This window comes from Lathyrus oleraceus, chromosome 7, assembly GCF_024323335.1.
Source record: "Lathyrus oleraceus cultivar Zhongwan6 chromosome 7, CAAS_Psat_ZW6_1.0, whole genome shotgun sequence".
NCBI lineage: Eukaryota > Viridiplantae > Streptophyta > Magnoliopsida > Fabales > Fabaceae > Lathyrus > Lathyrus oleraceus.
Window position 1 is genome coordinate 38,716,025 of NC_066585.1, and position 24,535 is coordinate 38,740,559.

The 24,535-nt window shown below is 33.7% G+C and overlaps 1 long non-coding RNA gene across 1 annotated transcript; it reads left to right on the plus strand.

Annotated features, from left to right (window-relative positions):
* The first annotated feature begins 355 nt into the window (after window positions 1–355).
* LOC127105266 (uncharacterized) lies at window positions 356–2,341 on the plus strand. Its single transcript, XR_007794977.1, has 5 exons — window positions 356–452; window positions 975–1,100; window positions 1,690–1,742; window positions 1,823–1,915; window positions 2,011–2,341. It is a non-coding gene; the product is annotated as an uncharacterized LOC127105266 (long non-coding RNA).
* The last annotated feature ends 22,194 nt before the right edge of the window (window positions 2,342–24,535 follow it).

Below are 24,535 nucleotides of genomic sequence, written 5' to 3' on the forward strand. Positions count from 1 at the left end.
GACTTTGTCAAGTTAAGATATTTACTTGGAGTATCAAAATCAAGTTTGTTTTGGGGGGTGTTGAATATTTAAATAGATTTTGGGTTTGTTAGTTTGGGCCTTAGGAATTTTAAACTCAAATTTGTGTATAATAGGTCCAACTTCTAGAAGTCTATTCTAGAGAGATCCATGGGATTCTCTAGAAGGTAAGGATAAATTAGGGTTTTTTTAAAATATAAGAGATAATTCTAGAGAATGATTTATAGCCATTAGATTAAGTTTGAGTGAATAAATAGTAATCGTTGATTAATGAATACCACTAGTATAAATAGATGGGATTTACTTGAATTTGTTTCAAGGAAAAAATAAAAACACTCAATCATACAAGTAGCATTCCCTTTTCCAAACTTTCCTATCCTCTTCCAAATACTTTACATTTTCTCCACCTACCCAAAACTTCCATTCAACAATTGGTAAATTACTTAACGATCACTATGATCTTTATTTTTTTAGGTCGCATCTCTTATTATTTGTTTTTGTTGAAATTAAGAAAAAAACAAATAAAATTTCCTTATCCCATTGTCGATTTAACCGTAGCATATGTTTTTCACTGTTTCAAGGCTTAACAATTTTAAAATCCAATATAATGTAATAAAACAAATCCAATTTTTAAAGATTTTTTATCTTCAATATAAAACTATTTTAAAATATTGATATGTATTTATATTTTTGTTATTGGGCCAAAGATAAAAAATAATTGAGTTAAATGAATAAACCCATTACCAAATCCTAGGTAGACAACCCTAACTTTAAATTCTACAACCTACTGCTTATCCTTTCTCAAATATAACAACTCAACCATATTCAATGGCTACCATGTTTTGATTTAAATACTGATATTTATTTCGATCTGATCCGACTTCTACTATCTTTTTCTTAATTTCATTCATAGGTAATATTCTAATATCGACTTAATCTTCTTTTAAATTATGCAGCTTCATCCTAACAGTTGAAAATGAAGTTTATTAATTCGGCAAAAAAATTTGCGGTGCAATCTGATTGGTCTCTTGTCAGAGTTGTATTTTTATTTTCAACGACCGTGATTTCCTTGATTAAATATGGTGAGTCATAGTTTTATCTTCGGCATTGGTTCTCAATATTATTAAGATTTTAAAGTTTATGTTATATGAATTGTTGTGGTGAAGTGTTTGTTAGTTGTTTCTTTGGTTGTGTTAACATGAATGGCTACCATGTGATTTTGTTAGGAACTGTGATAACATTAAGGATGTCGTATTAGAATTTTGGTTGGGAAACCTGATTTAATACCATCATTGAATTTGGGTTGAGTCTGACTCAATCTGATAAAATCAACTTATTAGGTGAGGATGTCCACCATATATAAATATATTCCCATACCATATTTTATCCAATCTGAGACTATAAATACTAAAAAATCATTAAAATGAAAAGTGATTGTAGCCACAAATTAGTAATAGGAAGAGATAAGTACCATACCTGGTTGGCTAAGTGTCTAACTGTATCATACTTGTTCTACATTTTACTGCTTTCTTTCAATTTTATCTTTCCATATTCCTCCTCCTGCTTGCACAGAACCACATTCATGTGCATGTATTTGATACCTTGACAATAGTGATGTCTTACTATCACATTTCTAATGCATGATGAATTTCTTTTTATCGGAAATTATAGTTCCCAAGGCATTGTTACTCAACGAGTATGATCTTCACAGCTGGAAAACCAAGGTCTGTATCAGACAATCTGCATAAATGGATTTAGTCTCTCTCTATTAGTTTTACATACTTAAAATCTGGTTGCACTTCAGGTGTGTGCCTGGAATGAAGAAATATCGTGGGAGAAACACCTACGTATTGGAGTCCAGGAGGCCATCTCCAGTGTATCGCAGAACTGGTTATAGGTAAGAAAATACCGTAAACTTTAGAAACTTGGATTTTGATGAGTATAAGTGAAAACAAAGTATATTTTCTGAAATCAAATAGTATTTTATTTCAGCCTTCAAAAGTTTCTATCAAGTTGAAAATGAAGTTTAATAAGGAATCCATTATGTGACAATATATCTGCAAGTGTTGATATTCATGTCTTCCATCACATTGCAAATGAGTTCACATGTGATATGAATAGAGATGATATAAGGAAGTCAACATTTGTTTGATATAGAGCAAGAGGAAGACAACATTTGTGTGATAGGAACACACATTATATATACAACTATAGGAAGAAGTATTTCACTGTTTTTATTTTATTTTATTGTCTTAAGGTTAAATATAAAGACAATTCACATGTACTCTAAGTTCTCATTTTCTGATCATGTTGAATTTTTAAAATTAAGGAACAAGCTATTAAATGTAAGGATTGATTGTCACCAATAATTTGGTTAAATATATTTGTGTTGAGATTATATCTTATTTTTATTATCACTTATTGATATGTTTTAGTAGCACTTTTTACATCATAAGGTCATCTCCAATTTTTAGTAAAGTACCATGGTGACGTTTTAAAGACTATATCATAAGAGGTTGTCTAAGATTCATCATCAATCAAAGGTTTTGAATATTTATTAATCTAAATACACTCCTCGATACTTTTTGAGATAAAAGAAAGATACTCAATAACAATCTATAGTATTTAATCTACCAACTTCATGTGTACATATATGTATTATTTCAAATTTGTGTAATTTTCTCCCTTAAATATGAGAGATCTATTATATTATCCCTTCGGATCAACCTTACCAATATTACAACTTTTAAAGATCCAGGACATGATTAAAAGACCAATCTTTAATGTCAATTGTTAGGTTGAATATAGGTGTAGAATGATCTAAAATGGGGGTTGAATAGACTTCCCTTAATTAAAATTCTTTTCAAAAGGTTTTCCAAAGTCATAGTTTTAAAATATGTGGGAGCAGAAGTATTAAAGCCTCTAACAAAAGAAATTAATCAATTGATTAGATGTACAGATGAATTCAACATTGATAAAATGATAATGAATCAAACAATCAACAATATGATAATGAATCTAACTTCATCCAAATAAGATGTTTAAATAGAATTTGATTAATTAAAGAAACAATATACAATTATAGATTTCTAGAAATAATTACTAAAAATAATGTTTAGCCGACAAGATCTAAAATAAACTTAAACTTAAACATTAAATTACTATGAACAGTAAATCACGATTTTCTTGATTAATTGAGGTGAGTCATAGTTTTTATCTTCAGTAATTATTCTTGTATTTGTTAAGAATTTGAAGTTTGTTTTATGGAATTTTTTTGTCTTTGATGGAATTGTGATAAGATTAAAATATATGCTTGTCAGGTAAGTTTGGTCTTTTAATTATGTAGTTTGCAAGATTTGATTGAATATATTTAGTTGGATTCTTGCAGTTTTGATAGATAGCTTATTAAAGTTACTGAATTATATGATAATTTTTCTTTTGTTGGGTTAGATGAGATTCTGTATAGAATTGTGATAACACTAAAATATATGCTTGTTAGGTACGTTTGGTCTCTTCACTGTGTAGTTAGAAAGATTTATAGATATTTTTTGGTTGGATTCTTGCAATTTTTATACATTTTAGCTTATTAAAGCTAATGGATTATAGGGTAATTGTATATTAGGTGTTCATTTATTTATTTTTATATTCTCTTATAGATATTCTCATATTTCTTAGTTGTTAACGTTTTTTTTGTGTGTGAAGGCTGACAACTATACCAGTGATATTAATCCTCTAAGCTGCTATATCAATATACTAATGAATTTATGATTTATGTGCATTTTATTCAAAATGGTAATGGATGCATATGTAAGTGTTGCGCCTTCATGTTGGTAATGAATGCATATGTAAGTGCTGGTCCTTCATGTCATTCTATCACATTGCCAATGGATTCATGTGTGTTTATTTTTGAAATGGTAATTGATGTATAAGTAGACAAGAGGAAGACAAGAAAAATCTTTGCAGCAAACATCTCATGGTTTTACATTTGTAACACTTTTATATTAATTTAATTTTTAAATCATGCTAATTGTAAATGTGATTTTATAATATTAGGCTAGTGAAAGTTTTACTGTCATTCATTTTATGTTGAGCTAGCTTCTCGAGCATCTTCCTCCTGAAGACACTGAAAGACAAAATATCAACTCGAATGCAAGCACTATTGAGGATGGAACTAATGCAAACATTCAAAATTCTGAAACAAACTTAGATTTTGTAAACAATTTCAATTAATGGACTTCATGCATTGCATGTGAGGCAAATGATGGATGTATTTTCAAATAGGAAATAAATAAGGGTAGAATGAAATAAATGAAACACCATTCTTGTTTTATGTTTGGGATTCCAAATTCTCGGATTATGTAAACTAGTCCAATTTATGGACCTCAGCCATTGCATGTGAAGCCAATGATGAAAGGGTAGAATGAAATAAATGAAAGAATTTCTTATTTATTGTTAGGAATGTTTTTTCTCCCCATATTTACTTACAATTTTTTTTTGCTATTTCATTTTTTTACATGTGTTTTGTTAGACAACTTTATAGATCTCGTGCTTATGTTAATTTCGTTGTTCTATTAGTTTTATAACAAGATAGATGTTTAATGAGTCATTGTGACTTCTAAAAAGTTACTTCTTACCCCTTCAAACAAAAACATTTATATATGTAAGGCATGAACACAAAAACCTTTTACATAAGGAATCAATCCTATTAGAAAGATTCTAATGTACACAAATTTATGGTTTGAGAGGAAAAAGCAAATACTATATGTTCATAACTATTATGTTCAAATAAAAATATGTAATAATGATACTAAAGACTATTCATATGACATAACATGTTGTAGTTTTCCTTCGTTTCCACAATCATGAACATTGTGGACCTAGTGATCGTTCCCACAGTCAATTCGACTTGGATAGCCCCCAGGGTGGAGCCTACTTTGCCTTCATAATTAGTTCACACCATATTATGAGGTTTGGCATCAGTGTCATATTTGCCAATTTTTGCCAACATTTGATGGGGCATCAAATTCACCGTCGCTCCACACTCTACCAGTATTTTATTAACTGGGATGTTTTCAACTTTTCCGGTGATGAAGAGGGGTTTCAAATGGCTCTTCATGGTGTCGTTGGGTCTCTCGAAAAAAGCATTCTGCTCCTCGACACAACCATTGTTCATTATATAGTAACAGACCGGTTTGTGGGCGGCCATTTCCCTTTCGGTGATACTGTCATTATCATCAACTTCGGTGATTCGATCGAATTCTCTAGGCATCACGGATACCACTCCGACCAATATGTCTAAGGAATCCTCCGAACTAAAGTCAAAGTTATCAGTTAATAACTCATATTTGGCAGCCGTTTGATTTTCTACGGGCGTCTTGTTTGAAATCTTGGGATCTCTTTGGGTGAAGTTAGGGCCATCCTTTTTCTTCACCATCACGTTGGTACTTGATTCAGCCTGGTCCATTTCGCCAGCTTCTCTTCTGGCTTTTCGCCTTCTCTGTTCTCTTCTCCACTAAGACCTTGTCATGGGATTCTTTCCTTTATATTTTTCGTACACATGTGCGGTCCTTTTGTCTGACCGGAATTCCTGGCCATAGGCTAGCGATGAACCTCCTTCAACCTCAAATTTATGCCATTTACCATGGCCATGTTTTCTCCCCCCAGCCTGCTTGACCCACTTCCCATATGATCCTTCGATGCTTGGCTTAAAGGTCATGGGTTGGAAGTTTCGTCCAACTTACTTGGTTTCACTTAACTTCACCGTAGGGCGCCTAGGATCAGGATATCTCCTGGGATCAAAGAACCTTTCTGGCTTACCCGCTTGATTATTATGGATGGCTTTATGGCCATTTTGTTGATTCACTCTCCTAACCCCCTCCAGATTCTGAGCTGCCCTTTTGTCGAAGACAACACTGCACCTGGGGCACAACATAACTTCCGTTTTCTTCTTTTGGCACCTTCGGAGAAAGTCGGACAATGTTTCTTCTTCCTGAGGGAAGACGACCTTGTTGTATTCCTCTTGTTCACTTTCATCATCGACTTCCATTGAGACATCTCAAGATACCTCCACCATATTAACTTCCATGTGGATATCCTCAGTAATGGCCAAATTTTCTGAATTGTTTTTGAAGGTCGTTAGTAGCCTTGTCCAGCTGAATGAAATTATCAGCGGTTTGTTTAGTGATCATCACTAACTTTGAATTTCCCACATCCTCGACATCTGAGGCTTCAACATTTTCTTTCTTGATGTCCTCTGTACCCCTTAGGGCCAAACTATCAAGAAGTGCCTTCTCGAAGTACTCATGTACTTTAACCATGACAGGCCCATGGATGAAGTCTTCAGTAACTTCAGTCGTACATAAATCATCAGCAACTTCAATGAAATTCACCTCCTCTGGCTCAATATAATGAGCTTCAACAATTTGTAGAGGATCAGAGTTGATTTTCATCTAGCTCTGTGGCTTATCACCGAACTTTAGTCTTCCCTCCTGGATTGCATTTTGCACCAGATGACTGAAAAGAAAATGTTGAGACGTTTTCTAACCCAAAAAACTATGGTATTTACAATACCCTCGTTTCTTTCTTTGTTCTAAAGGGGGCACTTTAGCACCTGGAGGTACTATCATTTGACCATATTTAACCAGTAAGTCGAAAATTTCGTCACATTTTGTAACATTGAATGTATATGTTTTCTTAGGAAACCTGACATTCTTTTCAGGTTCGACAAGGTTTTTCCCGTTCGAAGGGGCCAAAACATTGCATGCATATGGTGGCCCCTGTGTCAATTCAGCAAGATCAATCTCAGTATCGTCGAAGTCTGGAATTTCATGGCCTGAATCTCCGTGATCTTTCCTAAAATCGACATAGGCTACCCTTTTACCTTTGTATGTCCTAGCCTTTTCTTCTTTTAAACGTTCTACATATCAAACTCTGTTAGCCAAGTGGGCCATATCCCTTAGGTATTCAGTATCTAATTTCTTTCTAATCGAATTGTCGAGGCCCCCAGCGGCCATTTCGACAAACTCATGTTCTAGCACTTGCGTAAAACACCTGGCTTTGAGTAGTTGAAATCTATTAAGGTAGTCGTCAATTGGCCTAGTGAATTTTCGTCTGACACTGGCCAACTCTTTCAAACTTATCTTTGTTTGCCCCATGTAGAACTGTTCATGGAACATTCTTTCTAGTTGGTTCAATGAATGGATCGAATTCTGGGGAAAAGTTGTGAACCATGTAAAAGCATTCTTGGTAAGAGAACTTGGTAAAAATTTCATCCGAAGACTCTCGTTATTTGACATATCTCCAGCTTTGATTAGATATCTTGCCACGTGTTTGACAGTAGACTTAGTAGTATCCCCAACAAACTTGGTGAATTTGGGGATTTTGGTCCTCAGGGACGCATCTGTCTGTAAGACATATTCTGCCAAAGGCAATGTATAATTTGGTATTCTAAGACCAAAATTTACCCCATTTCAAACCATAATTCTCTCGACTATAGCTGCTAGGTTATTATTTGCTGCCACGTCATCATGTCGAACTTGCCATATGATATCATGGGCATTTTGATTCTTATTTACCATTAACACCCTTGGTTCTCTAGGTACATGTGGTTCGACCCTAGGAGGTACCACTATTCCCCCTTGATTTTGTGGGATCTGGTTAATGGTGAGGTCCTCCTCAAACATGGGCTCTTGATTCTCTCTCACCCAATCCCTGGGCAGGGGACGCCGGGGCTGAAGAATACCAAGAAACTCAGACATTCAAGCCAGTTGTGCTGTCATCTGTTGATTCGACTGAGTTGTATTCTGAATCAGAGGATTTAGCACAGTGGCCAAAGTTTGAGTTAACATCTGGACCATTTCATGATTGCTTTCGTCCATTTGTTGTCTCCATGCCGCCGCAGAATTATTAGTAAGAGTGGGTAGTTGTACTGGGTGTCTTGGACCTAACGCTTGATTGGCTCGACCCGTGTTTATCCCAGACTGTTATACTGGTGAATTTATGTTAGCCGCTGGTTCCGAAAAAGTAGAACCCACATTTTGTAGATTAGCCATCACTAAAGTTGGCATTCCATACGGCTGTTCTTGAACGCTAAATGCTATTGAAAAACCAGGGGGTACCAACAACCTATTTGGGATGTCCCTAATTGGTGAAGGAGTGTGGGGAGGTCCCCTAGGTCCAACATAAGTCAGAATTGGTTCAGAATGGGAGATCAAATGCGTAGGCATCGAACTCACCATAGAAGAAACTATTTCGGACACATGCGCCGTGCCCGTGTTTGCCTCTTTCGAAGAAGAAGGAGGCACTATGCTGCTAGTTGATGGGTTTTGAGAATTCTGAGTTTTTGGAGGATTCATATTCGCCATCCCCGTCTATGATTCTCTCCCTGTTTGTCGTGCATCCTTTATGGCTATTTTACCACTTCTTAAAAAGCATACAACGACTCTTTTCTCAAACCGAACTTAGCAATCAAACAGAACGTTAGCACTGGTCCCACTGGGCGTGCCAATTTGTTTACCTTGGAAAATGGTAAACAACCGCTGATCTTCCAAATTTCTATATTTGGTCACTCACAGGATCGATCAGATTGATCCTAGGACATGTGATAAACGTCTCGTAAAGTAATAGCAATAACGTAATAGTAATAAATGATCAAACTAAACGTCAAATCAAAGTATTAAAGAAAACTAAGGACAAAAGAGTGACTTGAACGAAAAGAAAAGTTTTAAATTAATGTTTAGAACTAATAAAGAAAAATGAAGTAAACCACGGGAATTGTAAAAGGGTTGAAAGTAATCAAAAAGGTTTGTCAGTGCTGGAATCTTTAAGACTGTAAGGTAAAAGTTTAAGGTAAGGAAAAGAACTAAGGATCTTTAAACTTGTAAATGACAAAGTAACAATAAAGTGTTTGAAAGGAAAGAACAAAGAAGAATGTTTCTGAAGAGGAAGTAAAGACAGATTTATAATGCTTTGAAATGATTAAACAATGGTGTGACAACATACATTCTACGTTTTACAGTTCTTCTTCACACGAATACTTAGTAAACTTACAGATTTTTGTACACAATTTGACACACTTTTTTAACACTAAGACCCTGTATTTATACTGGATCTAAATAACCGCTTTGATGATCCTTCAACCACGTCGATACATGTGGCGCCCTGCATGCGTATGTTCGCTCACTCTGCTTCCACGTGTATCTTCGCGATTTCTAACGGAGGTAATCTTCCCTCCTTTATTTAAATTTCAAATCTGTGATCGAAACCATTTTCTAACCACTCCTCAAGGAACTGCTCCGAAATTTCAGCTATAAGCTTGATCTTTATCAAATCAGCCAAGCCGGCTTACCCTCAGCTGGTCGAATCACTTCTAAGTCGAAACCAGCTGTGCATATTTTCCAATTTTGGTAATTTGAAGTAGGCGTCGAAAATTTGAGCTAACATAACCCGATGAATAAAAACCCATTACATGTCTCCGAACCCTAGGTAGATAAACCCTATATAAATTATACACGGCTTCTGCTTAACTTTTATCAAACCATCATATATATTCACGTAAATTGATAGCTTCAACTCTTAATACCAACTCATGAATTTTATTTAAATTCTATTGGGCTTCTGCTTTACCTTCCTCAAATATATTCTCGTAGGTATGTGAATCAACGGTGTTACCATAGGTTTGATTTAAATACTGGTATGTATTTGCACCATTTCTTTAGATTTAATTCCCTATCAATTAAATTTCACTTAATTTCATTCATATGTGATATTCTATAATCTCTTCTAAATTTTGTTCTAAATTATGGAGCTTCATTCTAACAGTTGAAGATGAAGTTTATTCATTCAGAAGAAATCTCTATGATACAATTTGATTGGTCTCTTGTCAGAGTTTATTTTTCTTTTCCTCGTCCGTGATATACACAACATACAAAAATATTTTATTTGATAAGAACACAAATGATATATACAAATATAAGAAGACAACATTTGTTTGATAGAAACACAAATTGTATATACAACTATAGCAAGAATTATTCCACTATTTTTGTTTAAATTCAGATGTATTTCTTTTGTTTCTTAGGTGCCAAGCAAATGAATTTCGATGGATTCATGGCTTATGTGAAATATAACAGCAAAATGATTAAATGAAATTAACTTTTATAATTTTAGTAAATAATAATACTAGTAGTGTAGTAAAGGTAATAATAAAAGGATTTTGATTTGTTTTATATTGATTTCCCTTTATTTTTCGACTCAGATACATGAAAAATGAATAATATAATATTTATTTTAAAAGATTATAAGAAAATTAAAAATTAAAAATTAAAAATTAAAAAAGTAGAATTTTTAATTTTAAAATCATTTAAGTGACGCTAAAAACATTAAAAAAAACTCTAAAAATAGGAAAAATTCAGTGTGTGAAAATGTTTCTACTATTTTGATCAAGTTTAGGTTAAAACATTTAATTATAACATTAAAAGCTGAATCAACAATAAAAGAAAATTAATAATTAATGTAAATGGATTAAAAAAGTAGAAATTTAAATTTTAAAATAAGTGAAGGTAAAAACATAACAAAAAGAAAAACTCTAAAAATAGGGAAAATTCAATGTGTCAAAATATTTGACTTTTATGGTTTTTAATTAAAACAAAATTGTCAAAAATGAAATAAAGCATAAAAATTAAAATTAGCCCTTTTGACTTGATATGTTTTTTATGGATTTATTTTGAATAAAAAGTGAAAAAAGTGAAAAGCAAATGAGTTTATTTTATTTCTTTCTTAGGTGCCAAGCAAATGAATTTCCATGGATTCATGGATTATGTTAAATGTAACAGCAAAATGATTAAATGAAATTATTTTTTTTAATTTTAGTAAATAATAATAATAGAAGTGTAATAAAGGTAATAATAAATGGATTTTGATTTTTCTTTTTTTTTTATATTGATTTTCCTTTATTTTTATACTAAAATACATGAAAAATAAATAATATACTAATTATTTAAAAATATTATAAAAAATTCGAAAATTAAATATAAAAATTAAAAAAGTAGAAGTTTTAATTTTAAAATAATTTAACTGAAGGTAAAAAAATTATTGTTTGTCCGACTTCTTTATTCTGTATTCATGTTTAACATGAAAGTATGAATTTACCGCTAAAGGAGAAGGAATTTGTGAAAACCTACTGTGGTTTTAGCTTTCAGTAAAAACCTCCGTTGGTAGATTTATGGAGAATTTGTTTCAAATTCTCGATCACGTTTACATTTCTCCCAAAATAGCTGGTAGATTTATTTGGTGGCGGGATGACGTCGATTTCTCTGTCAGAAGCAGTTATGTTGTGAATCAGAAGTAGGTGGATGGCAATTCTGCAATGGATACAATGTGTCTTGATGATTTAGACTTGATTTGGAAATTGAAAATTCCTAGCAAGGTCTAAGTTTTCTGCTGGACAATGTTAATGAAAGAATATTCTCCTTGAGACTGATAGTTGTAGAGCTTGTCCTTTTTTGTTAAGTAATTGAGGAAAATGAGTTGCATCTTTTTAGGTACTATGTGATTAACAAAGTTGTGTAGCTAGGAATTGAGGTGGAGGAGCGAAATAGCTGCCTAGCATATTATCTGTTACTAATTCGCTCAAAGTTGCACAATTGATTTTTTGACAAATTACTTAGATTGATTTTGGCATCAACTTATTCGATTCTTTGATTGAACTGAAACGTTGTTATTTTCAAGGAGGACAAGTTGGCTAACCTTTAGCTTGTAAATTCTTCTAATTCAAAAAAGTTATATGATAAAGAAATTTTACTTATCAATTCGATTAAACTTAAGTGTTCTGATAAATGACATGTAACACTTTTACAAACCAAAAAAACATGTATAGAGGTCAAAATTCCCAAAATCCCAAACGATTGAAAGTGAGGGTGACAGAAAAAAAAACACCACTAATCATTTCCCCTTCTTTCACACTTAACCATTTTAAACTCCAAATATAATGTAATAAAAGAAATACCATTTTTTAATATTTTTTTTTATCTTCAATACAAAATTATTTTAAAATATTTATATATATTAAATAATTTTGTAATTGGGCCTAAGTGATATAAAACCCGATGAATAAAAACCCATTACATGTCTCCGAACCCTAGGTAGATAAACCCTATATAAATTATACGGCGCTTCTCCTTAACTTTTATCAAACCATCATATATATTCACGTAATGTTGGTAGCTTCAACTCTTAATACCAAGTCATGAATTTGATTTGAATTCCACTGGCCTTCTGCTTTACCTTCCTCAAATATGTTCATGTAGGTATCTGAATCAACGGTGTTACCATAGGTTTAATTTAAATACTGGTATGTGTTTGCACCATTTCTTCAGATCTAATTCCCTATCAATTAAATTTCACTTAATTTCATTCATATGTGATATTCTATAATCTCCTCTAAATCTTGTTCTAAATTATGGAGCTTCATTCTAACAGTTGAAGATGAAGTTTATTCATTCAGTAGAAATCTCTATGATGCAATTTGATTGGTCTCTTGTCAGAGTTTATTTTTCTTTTCCTCGACCGTGATTTCCTTGATTAATTGAGGTCAGTCATGGTTTTTATATTCAATAATTATTCTTGTATTTGTTAAGAATTTGAAGTTTGTTTTCTGGATTTTTTGTGTGGCTGATGGAATTATGATAGAATTAAAATATATGCTTGCTAGGTATGTCTGTTCTCTTAATTATGTAGTTTGCAAGATTTGATGGAATATATTTTGTTGGATTCTTTCAGTTTTAATAGATTTAAGCTTATTAAAGTTACTGAATTATAGGATAATTTTTTCTTTTGTTGAGCTTCATGAGATTCAATATGAAATTGTGATAACAATAAAATATATGCTTGTTAGGTACGTTTCGTCTCTTCAATATGTAGTTAGCGAGATTTCTATATATATTTTGTGGGATTCTTGCAATTGTTATAGATTTTAGCTTATTAAAGCTACTGGATTATAGGGTAATTGTGTATTTCGTGTTCATTTATTTATCTTTATGTTCTCTGATAGTTATTCTCATTTGTGTTGTTATATCACTTTACTAATGAATTTATGATTTATGTGCAGTTTAGATTGAAAATGGTAATGGGTGCATATGTAAGTGTTGCACCTTCAGGTTGGTAATGGATGCATATGCAAGTGTTGGTCCTTAATGTCATTCTATCACATTGCCAATGGATTCATGTGTGTTTATTTTTGAAATGGTAGTTGATGTATATGTAGACAAGAGGAAGACAAGAAAAATCATTGCTGCAAACATTTCCAAGCTTTACATTTGTAACACTTTTATATTAATTTCATTTTTAAATCATGCTAACTGTAAATGTTATTTTATAGTATTAGGCTAGTGAAAGTTTTACTTTCATTCATTTTATGTTGAGCTAGCTTCTCGAGCTTCTTCCTCCTGAGAGACATTGAAAGACAAAATATCAACTCGAATGAAAGCACTATTGAGGATGGTACTAATGCAAACATTCAAAATTCTGAAACAAACTCAGATTTTCCAAACAATTTCAATTAATGATTTCATCCATTACATGTGAAGCAAATGACGAATTGATTTTCAAATAGGAAATAAATAAGGGTAGAATGAATTAAATGAAAAACATTCTTGTTTTATGTTTGGGATTCCATATTCTGAGATTATGTAAACAAGTCCAATTAATGGACCTCAAGCATTGCATGTGAAGCAAATGATGAAAGGGTAGAATGAAATAAATGAATAAATTTCTTATTTAATGTTAGGAATGTTTTTTCTCCCCATATTTACTTACATTTTTTATGCTATTTCATTTTTTTAACGTGTGTTATGTTAGACAACATTATAGATCTCCTGCTTGTGTTAATTTCATTGTTCTGTCAGTTTTATAACAAGATAGATGTCTAATGAGACATTGTGACTTCTGAAAATTTACTTTTTACCCTTTCAAACAAAAACTTTTATGTATGTAAGGCATGAACACAAAAACCTGTTACATAAGGAATCAACCCTATTAGAAAGATTCTAATGTACACAAATTTAATGTTTGAAAGGAAAAACCAAATACTATATGTTCATAACTATTATTTTCAAATAAAAATATGTAAAATGATACTAAAGACTATTCATATGACACAACGTAAACGTCTTCATTGCTTTCGCGAACTCCATTCCTTTCAAGCCTTTAGGCACATCTTTAGCCTATCAAGTTTTTGTATTTTACAAAAATCATTTACATATCTCGACCATATAAAATCATCCACAATAAAAAATATTATACGCTAGTTTGATAACACAAACTCATGAAAGAAGAATCCGAGAAGAGGCCAAAATATGCATTGCCATTTCAATACACTTCTACCATTCTTGAATAAAAACCTCATATTCTAATGGCATAGCTCCTTCATGACAGGTTGGCATAATTTTCACTTCGCTGCAAATATACAATTCTCCTTATCTTCAAAATATGCATTGGGCCAAAGATACAAAAACCCAGTTGATATTTATAAACCCATCATTACATAATTTCAAACCCTAGCCAAAAAAACCCTATGTATATATTCACGTAGCATCATCTGTTAATACCAACTCATGACGACATTACTGCTGAGTTTGATTTCAATTCTACGGTGCTACTGGTGAGTTTGATTTAAGTACTGGTAATATGCTTTTTAACTACTTCTTTAGAACATATTGAGTTTAGTAGAGAACTATAATTAAAGATGATATACACAACATACAACAATATTTTATTTGATAAGAACACAAATGATATATACAAAAATAAGAAGACAACATTTGTTCGATAGAAACACAAATTGTATATACAACTATAATAAGAATTATTCCACTATTTTTGTTTAAATTCAGATGTATTTCATTTGTTTCGTAGGTGCCAAGCAAATGAATTTCGATGGATTCATGGCTTATGTAAAATATAACAGCAAAATGATTAAATGAAATTAATTTATATAATTTTAGTAAATAATAATAATAGTAGTGTAGTAAAGGTAATAATAAAAGGATTTTGATTTGTTTTATATTGATTTTACTTTATTTTTCGACTCAGATACATGAACAATGAATAATATAATAATTATTTTAAAAGATTATAAAAAATTACAAAATTAAAAATAAAAATTAAAAAAGTAGAATTTTTAAATTTAAAATTATTTAAGTGACGGTAAAAACATTAAAAAAAACTCTAAAAATAGGAAAAATTCAGTGTGTGAAAATGTTTCTACTATTTATATCAAGGTTAGGTTAAAACATTTAATTATAACATTAAAAGCTGAATCAACAATAAAAGAAAATTAATAATTAATGTAAATGGATCCTAACATAATATTTTTTATTTTATTTTATGCAATGAATCAAAATATGTGAGCTTTATGGTTTTTTATTAAAAAAAATTGTCAAAAATGAAATAAAATATAAAAAACATTAATTAATAAAAATTAAAATTACCCTTTTGACTTTTAAATTTTTCTATAATAATCACAATGTACTTTTTTTATCTTTTTTTTATATATATTTTGAATAAAAAGTGAAAAAAAGTATTAAAAAAAACAATAATTTATTTTATTTATTTCTTAGGTGCCAAGCCATTGAATTTGGATGGTTTGATGGCTTATGTAAAATGTAACACCAAAATGATTAAATGAAAATAATTTTTGTAATTTTAGTAAATAATAATAATCGTAGTGTAATAAAGGTAATAAGAAAAGGATTTTTCTTTTTCTTTTTCTTTATTGATTTTTCTTTATTTTTTAGACTAAATTACATGAAAAATGAATAATATAATAATTATTTAAAAAATTAATAAAAAATTCAAAAATAAAATATAAGTGAAGGTAAAAACATAACAAAAAGAAAAACTCTAAAAATAGGGAAAATTCAATGTGTCAAAATATTTTACTTTTATGGTTTTTAATTGAAACAAAATTGTCCAAAATGAAATAAAGCATAAAAATTAAAATTATCCCTTTTGAGTTTATATTTTTTGTAATCTTTTTTTGGATTTATTTAGAATAAATAGTGAAAAGCAAATGAGTTTATTTTATTTCTTTCTTAGGTGCCAAGCAAATGAATTTCCATGGATTATGTAAAATGTGAAATCAAAATGATTAAATTAAATTAATTTTTTTAATTTTAGTAAATAATAATAATAGAAGTGTAATAAAGGTAATAATAAACGGATTTTGATTTTTCTTTTTTTTTATATTGATTTTCCTTTATTTTTATACTAAAATACATGAAAATTAAATAATATACTAATCATTTAAAAATATTATAAAAAAAATCGAAAATTAAATATAAAAATTAAAAAAGTAGAAGTTTTAATTTTAAAATAATTTAACTGAAGGTAAAAACATTATTGTTTGTCCGACTTCTTTATTCTGTATTCATGTTTAACATGAAAGCATGAATTTACCGCTAAAGGAGAAGGAATTCGTGAAAACCTACTGTGGTTTTAGCTTTCAGTAAAAACCTCCGTTGGTAGATTTATGGAGAATTTGTTTCAAATTCTCGATCACGTTTACATTTCTCCCAAAATAGCTGATAGATTTATTTGGTGGCGGGACGACGTCGACTTCTCTGTCAGAAGCAGTTATGTTATGAAACAGAAGTAGGTGGATGGCAATTCTGCAATGGATACAATGTGTCTTGATGATTTAGACTTGATTTGGAAATTGAAAATTCCTAGCAAGGTCTAAGTTTTCTACTGGACAATGTTGATGAAAGAATATTCTCCTTGAGACTGATAGTTGTAGAGCTTGTCCTTTTTTGTTAAGTAATTGAGGAAGATGAGGTGCATCATTTTAAGTACTATGTGCTTAGAAAAGTTGTGTAGCTAGGAATTGAGGTGGATGAGCGAAATAGCTGCCTAGCATATTACCTGTTATTAATTCGCTCAAAGTTGGACAATTGATTTTTTGACAAATTACTTAGATTGATTTTGGCAGCAACTTATTCGATTCTTTGATTGAACTGAAATGTTATTATTTTCAAGGAGGACAAGTTGGCTAACTTTTAGCTTGTAAATTCTTCTAATTCAAAAAAGTTATATGATAAAGAAATTTTACTTATCAATTCGATTAAACTTAAGTGTTCTGATAAATGATACATAACACTTTTACAAACCAAAAAAACATGTATAGAGGTCAAAATTCCCAAAATCCCAAACAATTGAAAGTGAGGGTGACAGAAAAAAAACACCACTAATCATTTCCCCTTCTTTCACAGTTAACCATTTTAAAGTCCAAATATAATGTAATAAAAGAAATACCATTTTTCAATATTTTTTTTATCTTCAATACAAAATTATTTTAAAATATTTATATATATTAAATAATTTTGTAATTGGGCCTAACTGATATAAAACCCGATGAATAAAAACCCATTACATGTCTCCGAACCCTAGGTAGATAAACCCTATATAAATTATACGGCGCTTCTCCTTAACTTTTATCAAACCATCATATATATTCACGTAAGTTGGTAGCTTCAACTCTTAATACCAACTCATGAATTTGATTTGAATTCCACTGGCCTTTTGCTTTACCTTCCTCAAATATGTTCTTGTAGGTATGTGAATCAACGGTGTTACCATAGGTTTGATTTAAATACTGGTATGTATTTGCAACATTTCTTCAGATCTAATTCCCTATCAATTAAATTTCACTTAATTTCATTCATATGTGATATTCTATAATCTCCTCTAAATCTTGTTCTAAATTATGGAGCTTCATTCTAACAGTTGAAGATGAAGTTTATTCATTCAGCAGAAATCTCTATGATGCAATTTGATTGGTCTCTTGTCAGAGTTTATTTTTCTTTTCCTCGACCGTGATTTCCTAGATTAATTGAGGTCAGTCATGGTTTTTATATTCAATAATTATTCTTGTATTTGTTAAGAATTTGAAGTTTGTTTTCTGGATTTTTTGTGTGGGTGATGGAATTATGATAGAATTAAAATATATGCTTGCTAGGTATGTCTGTTCTCTTAATTATGTAGTTTGCAAGATTTGATGGAATATATATTGTTGGATTCTTGCAGTTTTAATAGATTTAAGCTTATTAAAGTTACTGAATTATAGGATAATTTTTTCTTTTGTTGAGCTTCATGAGATTCAGTATGAAATTGTGATAACAATAAAATATATGCTTGTTAGGTACGTTTCGTCTCTTCAATATGTAGTTAGCGAGACTTCTATATATATTTTGTTGGATTCTTGCAATTGTTATAGATTTTAGCTTATTAAAGCTACTGGATTATAGGGTAATTGTGTGTTTCGTGTTCTTTTATTTATCTTTATATTCTCTGATTGCTATTCTCATTTGTGCTGTTATATCACTTTACTAATGAATTTATGATTTATGTGCAGTTTAGATTGAAAGTGGTAATGGATGCATATGTGTTAGATGCCCAAAAGTGCTTATTTGAGCTATCATATGTGGGCATCTTTCACTCTTTTGCCTTGCTAAAATTGTCAAAATCACATTTAGTTTACATGGAATGCGTACATTGATAAACAAGCTTGGTGCCTTTGATGTGTTTGTTATTGTGCAGGAAAGGCACGAATTAATTGATAATAAAGACACAAGAGAATTGGCAAAGGAACCAAAGCAAAGGAGCATTTCATCTGCCTGCTCGCTAGGCGAGGCTGTGGCGAAGAATAGGTTCGCTAGGCGAGCTCCTGGCGAACAGCTCCAGTAAATTAGCAAATTAATTCGCTAGGCGAGCTCATGGCGAAGTCTGCAGCGAATTCATTCTGTTTTGGTGAAAAAGTGCAGCCAGCACTCACTCGCTAGGCGAGGCTCTAGCGAGTCCCCAGCGAGCATTCCAGTAGCAAAACCTCTCAACCTCGCTGGGGGAGAGCTTGAGGCGTTTCCTTCGCTAGGCGAAGGTATGTTCGCTAGGCGAACATGACAGTTCACCAACGCCCTGTTTTCTCTGGGCGCAGGAGCCTTCTGTGCTCATTTTGGACCTTCGCTAGGCGAGCCATTCTGCTCGCCTAGCGAACATGACAGTTCTGCACTTGTCTATAAGTAGCAGGTGCCACTTTTGGGCACCATACCTCATTTTTACCAACTTTTCCATTTTTTGTACTTTCTCCTAGATATTTTACAGCATTGCTTTGTGGGAGATTTTATGCCCTAATTTCATTTCTCTTCATCTAGCAACCATCTTCCACAAAAGAGAAGGTGGATTCCCATCCAACTTCGATTATTCGACTTGGATGTTGATCAACCCTCTTTCCTTACTTGCCGACCAAGCTACCATGAAAATGAGTAGCTAAGTCTTCCATTTGTCAAGGTTAGATGTAGGTGATTGCTAGCTTTGTGTGTAAATGTAAGGATCCTCATATGTAAACTCTTTAACGGTAAATATATAATGAAAACTTTGTTTCTATTTAAAACTCTTTGTGTTGGTATTTGATCGAGAGATGTTTACCGATTCTTGACCTAGGTTTTCATCCAAACTTGTTTGTTAGCTAGAGATAGTAACGAATGATTTTGTTCACCATAAGGTTGAACCAAAACGTTGTCTTTTTGATAGATTGTGTTCGAGAGAAACAATGGATCAAAATGACAAAACTCACAATGGGTGTTCGAGAGAAACGCATTGAGAGGACTTTGTGAAATTATTTATCATCTAAAGGAGTTTATAAGATTGTTGACCGAGCAAATACATGCAAAGCAAATGTAATCATTGAAACCTAACTTTGACAATATTTCTCATATTAATCAAAACGTAACTTTTACCGCAATTAATTACTTTGTATGCAAGATACCTTGATTAAAACCAAAACCCTAGTGTTACATTAAGTTAAGATTAATTCAACCATTGAACGGCAGTGATATCTTACAATCTCTGTGGATACGATAACAAAAACCCGACACTTAAAAACTGTCTCAACAAAATGGCGCCGTTGCCGGGGATTGTAAATTGATATTGCGAGCATCGCATTGGTTGTTTAAGTTTTAGCTTGTGAATTTTTGACTTGTGCTTGTAATTTGTTTGGTTTAGTGTGCAGCTTACGTTTTATGCGAGGGAAAATCCCTGTGGACGAACTTCTTTTTGATCCTGAGATCGAGAGAACCGCAAGGAGGCTCAATAGCAAAACAAGACGTAGGAGGCAACAGGCTAGGCAACGCCAAGAGCAAGGAGAAAGTTCTTCAACCACAAATCCACACCCATTCGTACCAAACATGGAGCCACAACCACCACCACCGATTTCTACTCCATGTATCAACAGTCCAAGGAACACCGCTCAGTTTGCCAACCAAACTGGAAGGCAAGCTGAGATGAAGACGGGAACTCTGAATTTATTGTATGGGAGTCCATTCACCGGAATGGACCATGAAGACCCATTTGCTTTTCTCACAAAATTCTATGAGATAGCATTGGCTGCCGGAGTGGATCAGGCTCAGGAGCTTCCGTTGTTCAGACGTTTATTTCCTCACGCTTTGCTCGGTAAAGCAAAGGATTGGTATCTCGATCAAACACCTGCCGTAATGACAGATTGGAATGTGTTAGAGGAGAAATTCATTGAAATATTTTTCTCTCATAACCGATTCATGGAATCAAAGACGGCCATCTCGGTGTTTTCTCAAGGAACCAGTGAATCGTTGAATGAAGCGTGGGAGAGATTCAAGTCCATGCTAAGGAAATGCAAAGGGCATGGATTTGATGAATTAACTCAAATCCATATCTTCAGAAATGGACTTCAACCAAACTGTAAGACGTTGTTGGATGCCACCTCGGGTGGCTCGTTGATGTCAAAGAGTGCCGAAGAAGCCACAAACATTATCAACCGTATGGCTTTGAATGATCTTCAAAGTCAAAGTCGTGGAAATTCTTTGAAGAAGGCGGGAGTGCTTGAGTTAGGGACGAATGATGCCATACTTGCCCAAAACAAGCTCATCTCACAACAAGTGGAACTTTTAACGCAACAAATCAAAGAGTTAAGAGAACCGTCAAAAGCTAAACAAATAGCTTGTTGTGAACTTTGTAAAGGTGAACATGACACCGGATTTTGTCCACCTCCCGGTTTTGACGAAGTAAATTACATGGCCAATCAACGGGACTATCAACCAAGACAACAACAACCTTATCAACCGCACCCTCAACAACAACAACAACAACAACAATTCCAAGGGAACCAAGGGTTCCAACCTAGAAGCAACTATTATCATAACCAAGGTTATGGAGGTGGTTCTTCTAGCCGTCAAAATCCTCCCCAAAATCCGTATCAATCTCAACAACCGCCGGTAGTCAATTCTAAATTGGAAGAGACATTGACGCAATTCATGCAAATGTCAATGGCCAATCAAAAGAGTAATGACGCGGCCATAAAAAATCTTGAAACTCAAGTTGGGCAACTTGCCAAGCAACTAGCTGAACAACAAACCGGTCCTTCTTTTTCGGCTAATACGCAAACAAATCCTAAGGAGCATTGTAAGGCGATTATGACGAGAAGTGGAAGGGAGTTGGGTAGTGAAAATGAAAAAAGAGTGGAGAGTGAAAAAAGAGAGAAAGAGAAGGAGATTGAGGAGGAAATTGTGGAAGAAAATGTTGACGGTGAAGTAGGAGTATGGAGTGATGAGGAAGTAGTTGAAAATAATAAAAATAATGGTGAAGTTGAACAAGAAAAAGGTGTGGAGATTGAGGAAAACAAAAATGATGAGGTGATAAGGGAAGTAGCGAAGAAGCCTAGATGGAAAAGTGCTAGAATTGCAAAGGGAAAGGAGGTAGTGAGCGCTACTCCGGTCCAAAATCTTCCTTACCCTCATGCCCCTTCCAAAAGGGAAAATGAACGGCATTACGCCCGGTTCATGGATATTTTTAAGCAATTACAAATAAACATTCCGTTTGCTGAAGCTTTGGAACAAATGCCAAAGTATGCCAAGTTCATGAAGGACATACTAACCAAAAAGCGGAGGTATACGGAACCGGAGACCATCGTCCTTGATGCGAGCTGTAGTGCCATCATTCAAAGGACGCTTCCTAAGAAAGAGGTTGATCCGGGAAGAGTTACATTGCCGGTTAAAATTGGTGATGTGTATGTCGGAAAGGGACTTATTGACTTGGGGTCGAGCATAAATCTTATACCTTTGTCAATTATCAAGAGGCTTGGCAACATCGAGATTAAGTCCATCCGAATGACATTACAATTGGCGGATAAGTCGACGACCCATCCTCATGGCGTAGCCCAAGATGTGTTGGTGAAGGTCGACAAATTCTTTTTCCCGGTGGATTTTATTGTAATTGATATGGAGGAAGATGATGATGCTCCGCTCATATTGGGCCGACCATTCATGAAGACCGCAAGAATGATGATTGATGTTGATGACGGTTTAATGAAGGTACGTGTTCAAAATGAGGAGGTCACCTTTGATCTATTTGAGGCGATGAAGCATTCCAAGGATAGAAATGATAGCTTTCGCATCGATGCGATCGAAGACGCTATTATGGAAGTTTCAAAGCATATTCACGAGATATCTCCTATGGAGTTAGCTCTCGACAACTCATTGGAGGTTTTCACTGTTGAAGAGGAGCTAGCTCTTGAGGAATGTTTGAAGGAACTTGATAGCTTGGAAGACCTACAACCGTGGGAAGTAGAGGAAGAAAATTTGAAGAAGGAGGTAATTGATGAGAAAGCGCCAATTGAATTAAAAGAGTTACCTTCGACTTTGAAATATGTGTTTTTAGATGAGACCGAGGCAAAGCCGGTCATCATAAGCAACCTCTTGACAAAAGAAGAAGAAGCCCGTCTAATCATTGTGCTCAAAACCAATCAAGAAGCTATGGGTTGGACTCTTTCCGATCTTAAAGGAATTAGTCCATCCTATTGTATGCACAAGATTTTGATGGAGGAGGATTTCAAGCCGGTGGCTCAACCACAACGCCGCTTAAATCCTACAATGAAAGAGGTTGTAAGAAAGGAGGTGGTGAAGCTTTTGGATGCGGGAATGATTTACCCGATCTCGGATAGTCCGTGGGTTAGTCCCGTGCACGTGGTTCCGAAGAAGGGTGGAATGACCATAATCCGTAATGCCAAAGACGAATTGATCCCGACTAAAGTTGCCACGGGATGGAGAATGTGTATAGATTATAGACGGTTGAATACCGCGACTCGTAAGGACCATTTTCCACTCCCATTTATGGATCAAATGCTTGAAAGACTATCGGGCCAACAATACTACTGTTTTTTAGACGGCTACTCCGGGTACAACCAAATTGCGGTTGACCCGGTTGATCATGAGAAGACGGCTTTCACGTGTCCGTTTGGAGTGTTCGCATACAGAAAAATGCCTTTTGGGCTTTGCAATGCGCCGGCGACATTCCAACGATGTGTCCAAGCTATTTTTTCCGATCTAATAGAGAAAACAATGGAAGTCTTCATGGATGACTTCTCGGTGTTTGGTGGGACGTTTAGTCTATGCTTGGCAAATTTGAAGACGGTGTTGGAAAGGTGTGTGAAGACTAATTTGGTGCTAAATTGGGAAAAGTGTCACTTTATGGTGACCGAGGGGATTGTGCTAGGCCACAAAGTCTCTAAAAGGGGGCTTGAAGTGGATAGAGCTAAGGTTGATGTAATTGAAAAATTACCCCCTCCGGTCAATGTGAAGGGCATCCGTAGTTTTTTGGGGCACGCGGGGTTCTACCGGCGCTTCATCAAGGACTTCTCAAAGGTGGCTAAACCTTTGAGCAATTTACTCGCCAAAGATCAGGTATTTCTCTTCACCGACGATTGTTTGCAAGCTTTCGAGGTTTTAAAAGAAAAATTGGTTACCGCTCCAATAATAGTCGCTCCCGATTGGAATGAAAATTTTGAACTAATGTGTGACGCGAGTGACTATGCCGTTGGAGCGGTACTTGGCCAAAGAAAGGACAAAACTTTTCATGCTATACATTATGCGAGTAAGGTTCTTAACGAGGCTCAAATAAATTATGCCACAACGGAAAAAGAACTACTCGCAATAGTGTATGCGCTAGAAAAGTTTAGGTCATATCTTATAGGGTCTAAAGTCGTGGTGTACACCGACCACTCGGCGATTAAATATCTGCTGACCAAGCCGGATTCGAAGCAAAGGCTCATCCGTTGGATCCTCTTGTTACAAGAATTCGATGTCGAAATTAAAGACAAGAAGGGGTCGGAAAACTTGGTAGCGGATCATTTATCCCGCTTGGTGAATGTCGAGGTTACCGCATCTGAAAAGGAAATCCGGGAAGAATTTCCTGATGAAAAATTGTTTAAGGTTCAAGTTAGGCCGTGGTTTGCAGACTTTGCAAACCACAAGGCTAGTGGTTGTGTGCCGGCCGACCTAACTTCGAACCAAAAGAGGAAGTTCCTTTCGGATGCGAAGTATTATGTTTGGGATGACCCATACTTGTTTAAGTTGGGTAGCGATAACCTGTTAAGGAGATGCGTAACTGGTGATGAAGCCCAGAGCATCCTTTGGCATTGTCACAACTCGCCTTATGGCGG